We start from the raw sequence: 6,254 nt of genomic DNA on the forward strand, positions 1-6,254 counted from the left end.
AAGACAGGGGCGTGACATGAAGACAAGGTGAAAACTAATGAGTTGGCATGGTAACGAAAACAAACCAGGAAGTGCAAAACAGGAACAGAGTGTGCAAAAAACAAAACTGAACATGACCAAAACAAAACATGAGCCATTGGCGTGACACCTTCAATTTAACACATTTGCAGTCAATATATAATTTCAATACATTTATTTTTTAGTTATGGACAAAATAAAATCGAACAGTACAAACTGATTTGCACCAGACCTTGTATCAAAAATACTTCATGTGTTGTTGTTTTTTAATGTTTAAAGGGGCCATGCCTTAGACTGAACATTTTTTTCTCCTGTTTTTTCTGTCTTCTATTTCAGTGATTCTCAACCTTTTTTCAGTGATGTATCGCTTTTAAACATTTTTTTAATTCAAGTACCCCATAATCAGAGCAAATAATTTTTGGTTGAAAAAAAGAGATAAAGAAGTAAAATACAGCACTATGTCATCAGTTTCTGATTTATTAAATTGTATAACAGTGCAAAATATTGCTCATTTGTAGTTGTCTTTCCTGAACTATTTGGAAAAAATATATAAAAATAACCAAAAACTTGTTGCAAAATAAACAAGTGATTCAATTATAAATAAAGATTTTTACACATAGAAGTAATCATCAACTTAAAGTGCCCTCTTTGGGGATTGTAATAGAGATCCATCTGGATTCATGAACTTAATTCTAAACATTTCTTCACAAAAAAAGAAATCTTTAACATCAATATTTATAGAACATGTCCACAAAAAACTAGCTGTCAACACTGAATATTGCATTCTTGCATTTTTTTTCACAGTTTATGAACTTACATTTAATTTTGTTGAAGTATTATTAAATACATATATTTATAAGGATTTTTGAATTGTTGCTATTTTTAGAATATTTAAAAAAAAAATCTCACATACCCCTTGGCATACCTTCAAGTACCCCCAGGGGTACACGTACCCCCATTTGAGAACCACGGTTCTATTTGATATAATATTATTACATTACTGCGCTGCCACACCTAAGTCAAGTAGAAATGTTGCTTGGGTGGCCAAATAGACTTTGACAAGACACTTTATGCCAGTGTTTTGCTGACACATCAATCATATGAGGCAGTAACTGAAGGTCTGAACAAGACAAGGACTATGTTAACATGCATACTTTACATGTAAGCAGTTTGTCCTATCTACGTAAGGTCACAGTTAATGTGAACTGTCCATAATTCCAACCGCAGTGTGCCTCCCAAACACTAGGGGTGTCACACCTCCCCTTATCTTAAGCACAGCAGCTAAAGCCTCTAACAATCTCTCTGAACCCTTTCAGTCCGGTTTAAGGCCAAATCACTCCACAGACATCTCTCGCAAAAATTACTAATGACCATGAGTCCATATTTCTCGCCCGGAAAAGAGTGGAGAGCCATCTCCGGGTTGGGGAGGAGATCTTGCCCCAACTGGAGAAGTTAAAGTACCTCAGAGTCTTGTTCATGAGTGAGGGAAGAGTGGATCGTGGGCTCGACATGCGGATCGGTGCAGCGTCTGCAGTGATGTTAACCCTGCATCAATCCATTGTGGTGAAGAAGGAGCTGAACCGGAGGCAAAGGTCTTAATTTACCGGCCGATCCACATTCCTATCTTCACCTATGGTCATGAGATTTGGGTTATGACTGAAAGGACAAGATCACGGTTTCACCGAAATTAAATTTCTTCGTCGGTTGGCGGGTCTCTCCCTTAGAGATAGGGTGAGAAGCTCTGTCATTTGTGAGGAGCTCAAAGTAAAGCCGCTGCTCCTCCACATTGACACAGCATGCCTCCTTGTGTCAAGGCGTGGACTGTGGTGTGGTTTGTTTTCCCCAGGTGCAAAGCGACTGGATCGGACAACGGTCGAAGGTACAAACATTATTCAAATTTAACACTCAAAAAAGGAAACAAACGAAAGGCGCTCACAAGGAGGTACAAAAACTTGGCTGTGAAAACAAAACCTGCGCTGAGGCAAAACTATGGACCTAAACTAAAACTTGCACAATGCCAGAACTACGAACAACTAAAATGAAAACACTTACTTTGACCAAGAAAAGGGAATGACAAAAGGCGGCATGGATATCATGGGTTTGTCCAGGGTGATCGATGGTGATGTCGCCAGGCTTACATAATACTGTGGTGATTAGTGAAAACAGGTGCGTGACATGGGGACAAGGTGAAAACTAATGGGTTGATGTGGAAACAAAGCAAACAAGGAAGTGCAAAAACAGCAAACAATAGAGACTTAAACAAAAAAGAACATAACTAAACAAAACATGATCACAAGACATGACACCTTGGGGAGGTGTTTAGGGCAAGCCCGACCCGTAGGAGGCCACGGGAAAAAACCCAGGACATTTTAGGGAAAGAATGTCTCCTGGCTGGCCTGGGAATGCCTCGGGATCCCCCGGGAAGAGCTGGACTAAGTGGCTAGGGTTGAAGTTAAAGTTAAAGTACGAAGTCACACACACACTAGGTGTGGTGAAATTACCCTCTGCATTTGACCCATCCCCTTGTTCCACCCCCTGGTAGGTGAGGGGAGCAGTGAGCAGCAGCATTGGCCGCGGAATCATTTTGGTGATTTAACCCCCAATTCCAACCCTTGATGCTGAGTGCCAAGCAGGGAGGTAATGGGTCACATATTTATAGTCTTTGGTATGACTCAGCCGGGGTTTGAACTCACAACCCACCGATCTCAGAGTGGACACCACAAGGCCACTGAGCAGGGTGACGGTCGTCTGGGCCTCTCTGCTTAGGCTACTGCCCCCGCGACCCGACCTCGAATCATCACGGCTTGTCACATAGTGCCGTGCCTTATTTTGAGTTTCTTGGTGATTTTATGGATGTAGTTTTAGTTCCTGATTTTGCGCTCTTATTTTGTGTTTTTTCACTTCCTTTTTTCTCCTTTCTTGCAGCAGCTTTATGCCTTCCTTTGAGCCTATCCCAAAATAATTTTATTTCCCTGCAAGCATGACCGTGCTTGTACCGAAATAAAGATGAGGAGATCACGTGACTGTACTTGCAGCAAAATGACCTCAGGAAGAATTTCAATTTTATATGCCCTGGCCCGAGCGAGGGGAGATGCCTTTGAGCGGGAAGACATCTTACTGACTCATCTGGGTCGCCAATGCCTGTTTCTGTTTGTAATTTGCAGTATTTAAGTTGAGCTTGCGACACCATTGGTTTGTCGGACATTATTCACGATTCACTGGTGACTGTTAAGGATTTGTTTGATACATTTCTCTAGTACGCATGCACTTTGTGGACGCTGTCTGCTCCACCTTCCTTGTAAGTGTTTTTGCTGTGTTCCAGCATTTTGGTTTTGTCTCCCTCAAATTCTCTGTTCAGAGCACTTCCCTTTTGCGCTTGCTTTTTTGTTTTTGTTTTGTTTGTTTAATCAATAAATCCCCTTTTTACTACACGCTGTCACCTTGTTCATCTGCATTTTTTTAAATCACTGCAGCATTTGTCATCTTCCCAAACGCAGCACCTAACACGGCTAGGCGGAAGAAGATGGATGGATGGATGGATAGATGGATGGATGGATACTATTGCGTTTTAATAAGTAATGGCGTGGTCGGGGGGGGCGGGGCGTGGTTAAGAGGGGAGGAGTATATTTACAGCTAGAATTCACCAAGTCAAGTATTTCATATAATATATAAATATTAGGGGAGGGCAAATTAATGCGTTAATTACGCGTTAACTCATCAATCTATTAACGCCGACAATTATTTAAGAGCACATTTGCGTATGTTGTTTACATGCTTTTATTTTGTTAACGCCTTTTCTTAACAAGATGGCATCTCCCGGATGTACTTCGGCGTCGAGGGGCTCTTGGTAAAGATGGAACATTTGGCAACAATACCGGACAATTCTGCAAATTTCATAGCTGGCTTACAGCGTGGTCACTCCGGGATCACTTACGACCGCCAGACAATTCTGAATGTGGATAGATCGGGACGTTTTGGACTGAATGAGGCGTGCTTGCTAGACCGGCTAGCTAGTTTGGGAATACTTTGCCGGCTACATCCAGCGGCCTGTGAAGTAGCGGAGTATATGTGTTGTCTGTCTATTTATGAATAATGCAGACGAGGAGTGTTGGCTGAGTTCTTAACGTTTGCTTTCAGAGCGTGCATATCACAACATACAAGATGCCGTCATGGCGACACAACCTATACCGGACTACCGCGCATGCTCGTCACTCCTGTTGCATGCTGGGTAGGGTAGTTCTTTTTTTCCCTGGCTCATAACATCACAAATAGTACCATGTATATGCGTTCAGTTTATCAAAGCACCAAGCAAACAATCGGAAAATTCCCATCATATCAATTCCTAGATATGGTCATAATTATTTTAAGTGCACTATGCAGAATAAACACAACATTATTAATATTGCTACTACGGATAATTTGATCAAAAATTCCCTAAAACAGCCCACTACCTATAATATAGGTTTTTTAAACATAAGACCCTGATAAAAAAAATGTTTCTGCTGTTACCTCAGAAATTGCCTTTTCAGATGTTATGATTGTGGCTCAGAGATTTGTATGTAGATTATATTTATTTTCCATAACAAACAGGATAACTTAAATACCCTGGCAGTGGCAATAAGCTTAAATGTTTGTATTTACATTTTTTGAGTTGATTTTCATAAAATATGCTATTTAACTGCTACTGTTTAACAAGGACTGATTTAAATTGTGTTTGCACAACAAATGTTTTGGCGCTTTTGTTCATGTGGGAGAATATTCCAATAAAGGTGCATTACACACTACTTTTGAATTCATTATTGGGCTTTGCGTATACAATGCAGTTAATCGCGAGTAGTCGGAGAAATAGTGCGATTAACTTCGATTAAAATTTTTAATCGTTGCCCAGCCCTAATAAATATATATATATATATATATATATATATATATATATATATATATATATATATATATATATATAAAAGAAATACTTGCTATATATATATTATAGCTATATATATATATATATATATATATATATATATATATATATATATATATATATATATATATATATATATATATATATACATACAAAAGAGGATTATACTTGAACTTCAGTATTCATTTATTTACACACACACACATACATAACACTCATCTACTCATTGTTGAGTTAAGGGTTGAAGTGTCCATCCTTGTTCTATTCTATCACTATTGTTCTAACCATGCTGAACACCCTCTCTGATGATGCATTGCTGTGTGGCACGCACAAAAGTGCTTTCATCCAATGCACTAGAGTCTGGAATCTTCCATCATGGCCCAAAACCGGTCAATCTTTGTTTCCTGAGGAAGATCTTCACTGCCAAGCACTTGGTAGTCCACTACTTCTTCCCGGAGGCTATCCAGGTCCAATCGCTGCTGCGGCTTGGAACTTAAAAGCGTATTCCTTCATACTCGTCGACGGCGTCGCCATGGCTGTATCTTCCTCGTTCTTCTGCTCCGTCTCCTTGTTGTGTGCGCAGTTGTGCACTGCACTCTCTAAAAGCTGTAGAGGTTATTGTCACATATGCATATACAGTAGATGGCGGTATTGTCCTGTTTAAGAGTGTCACAACATTGCTGTTTACAGCAGACAAACTGCTTTACGGTAGACGAAAACGTGACTGCTGTTGTTGTGTGTTGTTACCGCGCTGGGAGGACGTTAATGAAACTGCCTAACAATAAACCCACATAAGAAACCAAGAACTCGTCTCCTAGCATTCTACAGTTATAACGTCATTTGGCAGGCACGCTGTTTATATTGTGGAAAAGCGGATGTGAAAACAGGCTGTCGACCCATCACTCATGTCCGCATGGAGCTGGAGGGGGCGTGACCTCCAGTTTCGCCTGAATTTCGGGAGATTTTCGGTAGAAAATTTGTCTCGGGAGGTTTTTTGGGAGAGGCGCTGAATTTCGGGAGTCTCCTGGAAAATCCGGGAGGGTTGGCAAGTACAGTATGAGTTTAAGGCCCTGAAAATCCCCCCCTAAAATAGAATGCTGAAAATGGTCGAGTTCTTTTCATGTATGTATTTATTTGCATGTGTTATGTGTTGTATCTTAATTGCATGTTAGTTGATGACTAATAACGGCTTCTCCATTGGTCATACCTGAGATTTAAGAGCAAAGTTGCTCAACAAGCCCACCCCTCATCTCCCTTCCTGGGCGTGCAAACACTATTTAAGTAGCGTACAGAAGATCTGTATTCACATTTACTT

The sequence above is a fragment of the Nerophis ophidion genome, linkage group LG04 (assembly GCF_033978795.1).
Source record: "Nerophis ophidion isolate RoL-2023_Sa linkage group LG04, RoL_Noph_v1.0, whole genome shotgun sequence".
In the NCBI taxonomy this organism is placed as follows: domain Eukaryota; kingdom Metazoa; phylum Chordata; class Actinopteri; order Syngnathiformes; family Syngnathidae; genus Nerophis; species Nerophis ophidion.